Raw genomic sequence first — 12,774 nt, forward strand, 5'->3', positions numbered from 1 at the left:
TTTCCTCCCCAGAGCTGCTAGACTTTGGAGTTCCTGTCGGGGATTCTGCTTTCCCAACTGTACTGACATGCAGAAGTTCAAATGTAATGTGAACAGACATCTTGCTACTCATCTCCCTTTATAATACCCGTACAACTTATGTCCTCGATAGTAGCCCCCTAGTTCAAAGTGTCACTGCGCCTCGTTTGGGGTGAAAATTCAAAAGAAAAGAAAAGAAATATCAAATTTAATTTTTATTAAATAAATTGATTTATTTATTGAAACGGATTCAACATTTGTTTGGCTTTGAACCGTTAAACTTTTGAATTTTGTATTCAAATATCAACAGTGCTTACTATAAACAATGAACTTTCTATTAGGCTATATATAAGAAAATAGTTGCATACTATTTGAAGACACTTGTTTTGAATAGAAATTTGAATATTTTGAAAAATTTAGGTGTCGGGAAAATGATCAAATCATTTTTATGTCCTTTTGTTGGTGTTGTAAGTCCAATATTTCGCTAAAAATAGCTTCATCAGGATGGTTAGTCAGTTCGTAGTTTTTTTTTCTTCATTTTGAAAGTTTTCAAAATATTCAAATTTCTACGAACTGACTAACTACCCTGATGAAGCTATTTGTAGCGAAATATATATATATATTTAATATGTATGTATATATATATATATATATATATATATATTTAATATGCATATATATAATATATATTTAGACTTAGAACATCAACAAAAGGACGTAAAAATGATTTTATCATTTTCTCGACACCTAAAGTTTTAAAACTATTCATATATATATATATATATATATATATATATATATATATATATATATATATAAATATATATATATATTTTTTTTTAATATGTATATATATAATATATATTTTATATATATACATATATAATAAATAAATATATATATATATATATATATATATATATATATATATATATATATATATATAGTCAGTGAGTCATTTATTTGCCTGCAATCAATGCATCAACTTGCTCTCTAGAATTCACAAAAGTCCTAATGTTAATTTAAAGGATCATCAATTGTTTACCATGAAAGACTGTTTCGGGGATTTAAAAAACAAAACAAAAAAAAACAGTATATTAAATCATGACTCCTCATCAGTGTTGATCAAACACCGCCTCCCTTAATCACAAAATATATATTTTAAATATATATATATATATATACATATATATATATATATATTTAAAATATATATTTTAAATATATATATATATATACATTTAAAATATATATTTTTAAGAACAAAAAATATATTTTTTAAATGTATATATATATATATATATATATATATATATATATATATATATATATATATATATTAAAAGCATTTAATAAGAATAGATGTTTAATTTCAATCTTTCGCGGTGCACGGTAGCCGAATGATTCGGGACCTTGCTAATGGAGCCAGACGTGACTTCTGTTGCCAGGGTTAGAGTCTCTCGGCTGGCGGTAATCGTGACACCTTGCCCTGATGATTCCCGAAAGGATGAAACACTAGTGTCTGTCGGTATTTAATAATAATTATTACAGTAAATAATGTAAGTCCCTTTAAGAAAGCACTTTAGCTTATACGCGCAGATCGCCCTATAATGATTAGTTCACTCTGACTGACGTGGACAGCATTTAATGATAATAAATGTTTAAATTTCAACTGTATCTATCGCGGTTGACGGTAGCCGAATGGTTCGGATCCTTGCTAATGAAGCCAGAAATCCCTTCCGTTGCCGAGCTTCGAATCTCTCGACTAGCGTTAATCGTGACACCCTGCACTGATGATTCCCGAAAGGATGATGAAACACTAGTGTCCGTAGGTATTTAATAATTATTATAGTAAATATATATATATATATATATATATATATATATATATATATTCTATTCTATATATCTATAAAAACAGAGATGTGTGTGCCACAGACGATTTCTGATTGGTTAATCCAATAATCACATCTCCTAAAAAACTATGGTTCGTAGGCTCTTACCTTTACCATAAATATTATGGCTTGATTTATTGTCCATCTTGGAAGGGTTTAATTTTTTCCTAACTTGCGATTTACAAATTAAAAAAATACGAAACTTACAATCTAACAATCGAACCTCCGACATCACGGCCGCCATTATGAAACTAAACCAAAAAAAAAAAAAAAAAGAAAAGCGCTTTCACTCGTGGTCTTTACATTTCGGGTTTGGGTACTTGTGCAGTTTTCCATTGACATTAAAAAATGGAAATATTTTAAAAAATATATATATATTGTACGTACTCGTCATGGGATAAAGTTTTCCTACAGAAAAAATCACGTAATTTCATCAAGTAGTTATTTTTTTATAGCGAAAAAAGAAAAAAATCAACGCTACAAGCGAGTCATTATTAATTAAACAGAAAGTTCAAGTAGGGGGATTTCCCCATTTTGATTTTTATAGCGAGGCCAAATTTCGCGAATTTGGCCTTTTTTTAAAGCAGTTTGGCCTTCAAATTTCTGTTTGGCCTTTTTCTTCACCGATGAAATAAAAAAAGCAAATAAAAACAACGCAATAAAACTTTTAAAAATACGGCACACTTTTGTTGTTCTTGTTTGTTTGTTTTTTTGGTAATTTTCGTTATTTTTTTTATTTTTTCAAGATAATACTATTAAATGGACACTATTATGCCAAATTAGCCCCCCCCGAAAAAAAATGCACAAAAATTCGAGATTTAAGGTTTTGACGAGATAATTTAGCGAATTGTCCGGACTATTGCGAGAGAACCATCCATTAGTTTTTCCTGAAATTTTGCCACAAATTGTATTTCAATAAATAGATGTGCATAGTAACAACATTTTTTAGCCGAAAATTTCCGTTGCGTCCCCAGATTTCATCGGTGAAGAAAAAGGCCAAACATAAATTTTGAAGGCCAAACTGCTTTAAAAAAAGGCCAAATTCGCGAAATTTGGCCTCGCTATCAAACGATTTGACCTTTTTCTCAACTCCTCCTACAATTTTGGGTCTAAACACGTGATATTTTAGATATAGATTCCTTGGACATGGATCTAACTTATTACCTTTACTTGATCCCTAAACAATAAATGTTAAGAAGTCATAATAGGGGTCAAAGTTTAAAAAATTGACCGTTTTTTTTTCTCAGCATTAACCTCAAAACACCTGGGCAACGCCGGGCACCGATTGCTAGTATATATATATGTTTCTCTAGATCTCCTCAATTGACCAGTTAAATATGTTATAGTATATCTTTTTTGTGGTTTCTTAATCTTACCGGATTCCACACCAAGAGTTTATCTAGTCTGGTGGAGTACCAAGCTTAATGCTATTACTAGAGGCAACATTACTTGAAGAAGATGCACCATTCCTCTTAAAAGTCAGTCTGTAGCCATACTTAATAGAAATTTATTTGGACTTCCAATACTATGTTATTATAAATCTTAGTAGAGGAGAGGTCCCTCGTGCAGCTTGTTTGGAGAAAAATAAAGAACATGTTGGTAGATTCTGGGAAAGTGAGCAAAGAGGGAATTCCAAAGACAAGATGCTATTAGAATAGAAATTTCCTTGTTAAGTTTTTTTTGTGTTTTTTTTTTCCTTACTTTTTTTTCTTTTTTGTTGTATTTCATTCTATTAACGACATGTTACTCTCGCTTCCCTGTTTTTCTTTTTTTATTTTCATATTCGATGAGTGATTTTTCTGACAAATGGGGAGGGGAAAAATTTCCGGTTTCTTGATCAAAATCTATATAACACTAATCATTGGTTAAACAAAAATATAAACACTTCAGACACTCAAGGACATTGTATAGTAGACATTTAAATGTATGTGATTTTCTTTTTTTTAATTATTCACTTTAAGGAGCGCATTACTTTTTTATCTTCTCTGCTGGATTTCGAGTGATGAATTGCTTCAAAATTTAAATATTGGTAGCAAAATAATAGCACGTTTTTTGCAACAGACTATGGTTGTGTTTTTCTTTTTTACTTTTTAATCACTGCATATGGTAAAGATATATTGTTTAGGACAAGGACCATTTTTATCAAGGCTTGATAGCTGACGCTGGTTAGCCTCTGTCGTAGTTGAATCCACTTTCAAAGACAGAAATGTTTATACTATTGCTTACGTCTTACTGTCTGATGTATAAATGAGTTGAGGGCACCTTTTTATCTTGGGTGCCGGCCTGCCAGTATTTAGTCTCGTTAGTATTCTTTACTTTTTTTTTAAACCAGTTCTCATTTTCAACAGCTGCATATTTAGTAATTGTCTGTATTTTTTAGATGAGGTGTTTTCATTTATTGACATTGTCGCACTGACTTCCTCATCTTGGTTGTTATAGTCACAACGTTCCCCAGTTCAATACAAAACACCTGATGAAGGCCGGAGGGCAAAACGGCCGAAACGTTGTGACTATAACAACCAAGATGAGGAAGTCAGTCCAACAATCTCAATAAAAGCTGCCTATTTGTTACACTCCATCCCCATCACTAAAGGTGGAGAAACGAAACAAATAGTTTGTATATAATGTTTCTGGATTTTTTAGATGAGGATTAGTTATTCGTATTATTTGGATTCTTCGGACTACCGTTCTCATCTTGAATGTTATTTTCAAAACGTTTCGATCGATGTAAACACCGACCTTCATCAGGTGAATCTTGTCGAATTCGAGAATTTACAAGTTGAATTTTGACAAGTAGATTTTTTTAAATCCACAGCGACAACTTGCTCTCGTTCCCAGTAGTAGTCTCAAATACTTTGCAAAGACCATTGACGTAAAGGATAAAAGTGCTAGGTGTAATTATTTCATTCTAAGTGATGCAATTCATTCTAAGTGACAGCCTTTTGTTTGTTTAAGACTTTTACCCGAGGTGGGACGAGTGAGAGGAATTAATAAATAGAGAGAGAAAGTGAAAGTTTGTTTCTGAATTTTTTTACTAGTTCCTCATTTTCAACAGTTTCCTATTTGTTACCCAAAGCAGCCTTCTATTAATAGAGGGTGTATCTCCGTGCGCAACCCGGGATACGGTTGGATGGATTGAGGAAATAACATACCATTTTTTTAGTGTATGTGTCTGTATTCTCTCTTCCTTTCTGCCTCTCTCTTTCTTTTTTTCTCTCTTTCTTTCTCTCTCTTTCTTTTTTTTCTCTCTTTATTTCTCTCTCTCTCTCTATTTCTTTCTCTCTCTATTCCTTTCTCTCTCTCTCTCTCTCTCTCTCTCTCTCTCTCTCTCTCTCTCTCTTTATTTTTGTCATTTTGTTCTAGCTGAGGATGGAGTATCCTACCGGATGCCTGACATTCACCCCCCCTATCTCGTGATTCCAACTGGAAGATCTTTAAGATTCTAGCCGTTCCTTTAAGTCCAATTGTTCGAGACTCTCTTGCACTTGGTTCACTGGGTATATTGGCCAGGTAATTTTTGGATTTTTTTCCCTGAATTCGGTTGCTCCTAAAATTACTGAAATGATAAAGATCTTCCCGACATACCAATTTCTTTTCATATTGTACATAAGACTTTGGTATTTTGTTATCTTTCCCTTCTCATCTCTGTTTTGGCCAGCATCATTGGAGACACTAACTTCTAATAAGGTTGTTTCTTTCTTCTTCTTGTCTCATGTCACTATGTTGAGTTTATTAGCTCCGTTTTCTAGATACGTGGCTGTAGAGATTGCCTAGTCGTAATGGATGGTGTATAACTTATTTCCAACTGTTCTCTTTGGTAAACATGTTTCCAGGACTTGCTGCTGCATTTGATATTCAACATTTTACAGATGGCCCAGTGGAGATATTTACACATTCCATTGTGTCGCGTTGTATAGATTTGTGTTCGCGGGTGCGATTGAATGTGTTTGCTTGACTACACGGACCTTATTTTTATGAGAGATTTTTTTTTTCTCTGTAAACAAAGCATCCTTGCTGTGAATGTTTTTTTTTCTGCTGGAAAAATCCATACCGTTTCCTTTCCCATTGTTCCCATGACTGTACTTGTTCTTCTACTAACACGTTTTGGCCGTTATATTCCCCGGCCTTCTTCGGATATATTTTGTCGTTGTGAACGAATCTATTTAATCCACTGAGGTAGACTTTCTATGTTGTATTTCTCTTAGTCTGTCTGTCTGTTTATCCGTTTCATTTTTTCCGGAAACTACAGGATTGATCTGGCTAAAATTTTATATGGACCTGTGTTGTGATAAAGTGCAGTGAATTAAGCATTACGGTATCCGTTCTATGTACAATCAGCGATTAATATGAATTAGCTTTTAAGTTCCAATTTTTCTCGGAAACTACTGAGTCGATCTGTCTGAAAATTTATATGAGCCTTTGTTGCGATAAAGTGCAGCGAACTAAGCATTACGGTATCTGTTCGATACAAGATCAGCGATTAATATGGATTAGTAGTTAAATTCCACTTTTTCTCAGAAACTACAGGGCCGATCTGTCTGGAATTTTGTATGGGCATTTGTTGTGATAAAGTGCAGCGAACTTAGTATTACGGTATCCATCATATGCACGATCAGGGATTAATATGGATTAGTAGTTAAATTCCACTTTTCTCAGAAACTACTAGACTGATCTAGCTGAAATTTGCATGCACTTTTGTTGCGATAAAGTGTAACAAACAAAGCAGTATATTACTGGTTACTATGATAAGGTGAAGCGAACTAAGTATTAAAGTATCCTTCCGATGCATAGGAAGTAAAACGGATTAATAGTGATTGATATTTAATGCAAAATTGAGCACCATATTAAACCATCAATTTAGCATTAAGCCCTCATTCTAAGTCAACGGGCCATAACTTTTGCTAAAAGTTTATTTTTTTTACTAATGTATCGTTGCTTATCAAGATCTCAATGTCAGTCAAGGTTAAAAGTGAATAGGATTGTTAGTTGGCGATGAACAACATTATGAGAGGATTGGAAACGATAATTGAAATGGTCAGAATGTGATTATTTAGACGGCAATAAATTTTTCTGCTGATCGTTCTAGAAAAGGCATGGAACCACTAGATGTAAGGAGTTAAAAAATAATCAGCCAATGATAAACGTTTGATACATAAGTTCCAACCCAGAAAACAGCAATTCTTCACCTCTATTGTCAGAAGGGCGGCTCATGGAATGTGAGGATTTTTGTGGCGTGGTCCACGTATTTGGTAGTGACATTTTTGATGAAGATGGTATATTTGGGATATAGCCAAGAACCATACCAACAATTAAGCGAAACAAAGCGGAGAAAGAGACGATAAACTATTCGAGCCATTTGTTTGTTTGTTTTAGCGAGAGTATGTGACACAAGGCCGGGAGGTGGAAAAATGAGTCGGTGCTCCAAGATGAGCACTTCGGCTCCACAAAAATATACCTAAGTGACTATGTCGGCATTCCCCGATAAGAGCGCCCTAGGCAACAAGCGATAAACTTGCTCCTCCTAAAAGAATGGTCTGAGGGGACGGACCCCTCCTAGAGCTACACAGAACACTTCGCATCAGTCTGACAGCAAAAAAGCCACCACAATGGCATAGTTCCTGTCGGACTGATTGTCGAGGTCGTAACTTCGACTTCCGTGTACGACGAACGTACACTGATTACATCGAGAGTATACTTCTCGGTCTATTTATACAGTTCGGACGAGTTCATATCTTGTGCATGGGTACAACAATAATATCGACGAATTTAGATAAAAATGACACCAGAAGAATGTCCCAACAAAATTACACTAGTAAAAAATGGCACGATTAGATGAATAGGAAAAAATGGCACAAGTGAAAAAATATAGATGAAAATCTCACGACTTTATCAAAATCTCAGATAAAATACATTTATGAAACAAAAAGAAAGGTTGCCAAATTTAAAGGAAAATTATATCTGTATTTAAAAGTTGAGGAGGACTCTGCTACTTCAACCGCTAAAAATGAAAGTTTACACTTGAATCGGTAATTGTATCGGAATCGGGAAAATTCGTTCGGTGACTAACATAATATACATTCTCTAACCTTTCATTCTATGTGGAACTCGCACACATACACACAGTGACACACACAAATATATATATATATATATATATATATATATATATATATATATATATATATATATATATATATATATATATATATATATATATATATATATATAACTATTGGATACTGTTGAGTCTGCGTTTAGATATTTTGGTATTCATCGGCATGTATGATCGAAGCCGGTTCTTACGCTCATTCAACCTTAACGTGTCTTCTCATAAATGTCTACGCCAGTACGCATGCTCACGCGGGGGTGGACACGTACATCCGGAAATAGCGTTCTGCTGCAGCAATGTCGAGAAGCCAATGTGGTTATTTTTAGTGTCAACATTGCAAACGGTCTATCGTCTTCATAAAAAAGAAATGCTACACTTGGTTTCACGCCGACCGATTCACATTAGGTGCACCTCTGCATCTGATGGTTCACTGTCTTCACTCCCACCACTAAATGTGGAGAAAAGAAACAAAGAGTTTGTATATTATATTTCTGAAGTTTTTAGATGAGGATTAGTTATTCGTATTATTTGGTTTCTTCTGACTACCGTTCTCATCTTGAGTGTTATTTTTACAACGTTTCGATCGATGTAAACACTAACCATCTTCAGGTGAATCTTGTCGAACTAGGGACTCTACAAGTTGACTTTTGAAAATTAGGCCTTTTTAATCCACAGCGATAACTTGCTCTCATTCCATCAGCAATGATCCAATAGAATTCTCAAATACATTGCAAAGACCATTGGAGTAAAGGATAAAAGTGCAGTGTACTTATTTCTAAGTGGCAGTCTTTTGTTGGTTTAAGTTTTTATCCGATGTGGGACAAGTGAGAGGACTTAATAAATAGAGAGAGAAAGTGGAACTTTGTTTCGGAATTTTTTTTAGATGAAAATTGATTATTCGTATTATTTCGATTCTTCGAACTATCATTCTCATCTTGAATAGTCTCTTCACAACGTTTCGCTCAATGTAAACACCAACTACCTTCTACTGATGTATCTTGTAGGACTCGGTAATGTTTCACTTGTACTCGGGAATCTGCACGAAATTTTGAACGAAACGACAAGATACACCTGAAGAGGGTTCAGGGTTATATTAACCGAAACGTTGTGAAAATAACACTAAATATGAGAACAGCATCGGTTATTGCTGCCACATATGGACTGGTACATCCACCTTTTAGATAAGGTCCAAAAAATATCAAAGCTCGGACTTCTGTTCCACTGCCGCAATATCACAACCCTGTTTTCCAAGAATGTGCTCTGATGAAAACCGCAGCTTCTTACTATTTTGTCAGAGACATTTCTAATGACGTATTTGTACTAAAGGACAAAATAAGGAAAGCAAGAATTTCAAGGCTGCCAAAAGTAAACACAACGACTAATTTCTACAACAAACACAAAGAGACCAAGTCCATAGCATTGTGATACACAAGATGACATGTCTAAATTCGTGTATCGTCTAGTGGTATAAAATGTTCTTGTAATGAATGTGTGTATACAGAGTGTATATACGTGTGTATATACGTGTCACAGGCATCTATATGACGTGTTTATATACCTGTGTTCCTCTATAACCGTCTAGCGTTGTGATCATCTAATTTAGAGTTCATTTTTTTTTTGTGTATTTACAGTTAATTACACTTCGTGACGGGACAAAAATATACATAAATACCTTTACAACACACTTATTTGGAATTTCAACATCTGACCAAACGGGAACAGATCTGGTCCATCTTTGATCTTGTTTGACGGAAAAGCTCCAATGGAAATTCTTCCCAATTTTTTGCCGACAACTTTTTTTCTTCCCAATTATTTTCGGCATCTTTTTATTCCAGAGTGTTTTTTCCTCTTATGGAAAGTTGCAACGCTGATTCTGACCATCACTATTACTGACCCCCTCCACTTGGGGCCATCACGATTTAAAGCCAATCACTATCTGTCTGTCTGTCTCTCTTTCTCTTTCTCTCGACTCAAACTGACTCAGCTAATTTCCACGTATCTCAAAATGAGAATTTCCTCTTTCTAAATGACGCCATCAGTATACGTCACTAAGATACTCACCTAATGTGTTTACATATCATTATTCTAAGTTGTCGCCTATGATGGAATTTTTAAGTTACATTAGTAACATTAATGTAAATATATATTTATTCTAAATATATTTTAGATTTTATTTTGGCTTGAATAATCATACATCCGTTTCAATTATATATATATATATATATATATATATATATATATATATATATATATATATATATATATATATATATATATATATATATATATATCCAACCACGACGTGACTTCAGAAATCAAGGCTGCATCATCTGGGAAACGTTTTCCTTTCAAAAACAATTTCATAGCAGGGAAGAGGTTAAAGTCAGAGGGTTCAAGGTAAGGAGAGTAGGGAGGACGGGGAAGATTTCATAACCACACGCCCGGGCTTCTGATCTGGCGACATGCGAGTTGTGGACCGGAGCGTTGTCCTGCAGGAGAAGGGTACCTTTGCAGATCTTGCCCCGCCTCTTGATTTTGATAGCTTCCCTTAATTTCCTCAAAAGTGAAGCATAATAGGCTCGTTTAATTGTGGCACCCTTTGCCAGGAAATCTATCATCACTACTCCATCCTGGTCCCAGAAGACTGTGAGCATGACCTTGCCAGCGGAGGGCTGCACCCTTGCCTTCTTTGGAGGTGGTGAGTCCAAGTGATTCCACTGCATTGACTGGGCTTTAGTCTCTGGATCATAGTGATAGACCCAGGTTTACTCCTGTGTAATTAGTTGTTTGAAAAACTTTGACTCCTCTTCTTGGCACATCTCCAAATTCATTCTCGAGTACTCGACGCGTTCTCGCTTCTAGAATGGTGTGAGCAACCTGGGAATCCATCTGGCAGGCACCTTATTCATATGCAAATGGTCATGAATTATAGTTTCCACATACCCTGTACTTGGGCTATTTGGCGAATAGTAATGCGCCGATCTTTCAAAATGGCAGCCTGAACTTGATGGAGAGATACCTCATCAATGGCAGAAGGGGGAGGGACCAGGTCTGGGAGCTGTTTCCACAGACTTCCGGCCATGTTTGAATTCACGATGCCAGCGTTTTACAAGGTCATATGATGGGGCATTATCACCATAAGTTTCTTTCATTTCATCAAAAGTCTCCTGTTGTGTGCGTCCTTTCAAATACAAAAACCGGACCACTGCTCGACATTCAACAGGCTCCATTTCACAACTGACTCAGTTCAAACACCTGTAAAACAGAAACCACAATTAGTTCAAAGCTGTAATTTGCCACATAACCCGTTGCGATAAAAATCATTGCACATGCAAAATTTCAGCTAGATAAGACAACTGGAAGTGGGTCAGGGGCATTACTTAGTGCGAGTTGTGAATTAACGATGTTTTGACATCGTCCGAAATACCTAAGCTCGATTTGTTTACACAAAGAGCATCGCTTTATACGCTAATGGTAATTCGTGTATCACTTCTCAATATGCTCAACTGAAGATATATATATATATATGTATATATATATATATATATATATATATATATATATCTGTGTGTGTCTGTATTTATGTGTATATACGAATATATGTGTATATGTATGTATGTATGTATGTATGTATGTATGTATGTATGTGCGAAATGAACTCTTTTTGCTGGGTCAACGGCCAACTAGCACCGTGTATATTTGTGTGTGTGTGTATATGTGTATTGGGGTGGAGAGGGCTCCCGTAAGCCGTGATGAAGGCAACCTTTCTAGGAGAAGCAAATCTCTGATTTAAAAAGCCATAAAGCGGGAGACCAGTACCCGCATTAAGCTGGTCTGCAGTTTAATTTGTTGCTGGCTATCTTGCTCTTGCTTGTTGCTGGATCTCAACATTTTGAACCGAGAGAGAGACTTAGCTGTCGTACAAAGCTAAGACTCTGTAACATAATCTTTGTATAGATACTCCCTCAAGCATTTGGGCTCATGGATTTTAAATGTCTGAGGGAGTGGCACTCGTCTGACAAGACGTTGCAATCATCGTGTATGTGCGTGTATTTATGTGTATATACGAATATATGTGTATATGTATGTATGTATGTATGTATGTATGTATGTATGTGTGCGTGTATATGCATATGTTAATCACGTTTACACACCGGTTCCCGTCAGATCACCGAAGTTAAGCAACGTTGAGCCTGGCTAGTACCAGATGGGTGACCATTTGGGAATTCTAGGCGCTGTATTTCCACTTATCTCGGCATTGTTTCCAGTCGTTCTGAACCTCCACTTGCCACTAATATTTAACAATGTCGACTCAGGAGAGGTGTGGTTAGAGATTGCGCAACTCTTGCCACAAAAAGTTCATGCGCAGGCACCCTTATAGCGGCTATCCATAGTCTGTCAAGGCTGAAGGAAGCCTTTATATGCATATGTATGTTAGTGTCGGTGTATATACATAAATTTATGTGTACGCTTTACGATGAGGCTGTGTTTAAAATACTTATTAATTTCTTCATCATATAAACATTATATTATTATTTTTATTATTATTATTATTATTATTATTATTATTATCATTAGTAGTAGTAGTAGTAGTAGTAGATGAAGTAGTAGTAGTAGTAGTATTGTTTTTATTATTGTTATTATTATTGTTGTTATTATTATTAATAATGTTATTATTGTTATTGTTATTTTTATTGTTATTATTATTAGTAGTAGTAGTATTAGTAGTAGTAGTAGTTGTAGTAGTACTAT

At 34.9% G+C, this 12,774-nt stretch overlaps 1 pseudogene; it reads left to right on the forward strand.

Annotated features, from left to right (window-relative positions):
- Positions 1–12,151: 12,151 nt before the first annotated feature.
- Positions 12,152–12,266, forward strand: LOC145264074 (5S ribosomal RNA; annotated as a pseudogene).
- The last annotated feature ends 508 nt before the right edge of the window (positions 12,267–12,774 follow it).

This window comes from Euprymna scolopes, chromosome 39 (genome assembly GCF_053919585.1).
Source record: "Euprymna scolopes isolate OS-2025 chromosome 39, ASM5391958v1, whole genome shotgun sequence".
Taxonomy (NCBI): domain Eukaryota; kingdom Metazoa; phylum Mollusca; class Cephalopoda; order Sepiida; family Sepiolidae; genus Euprymna; species Euprymna scolopes.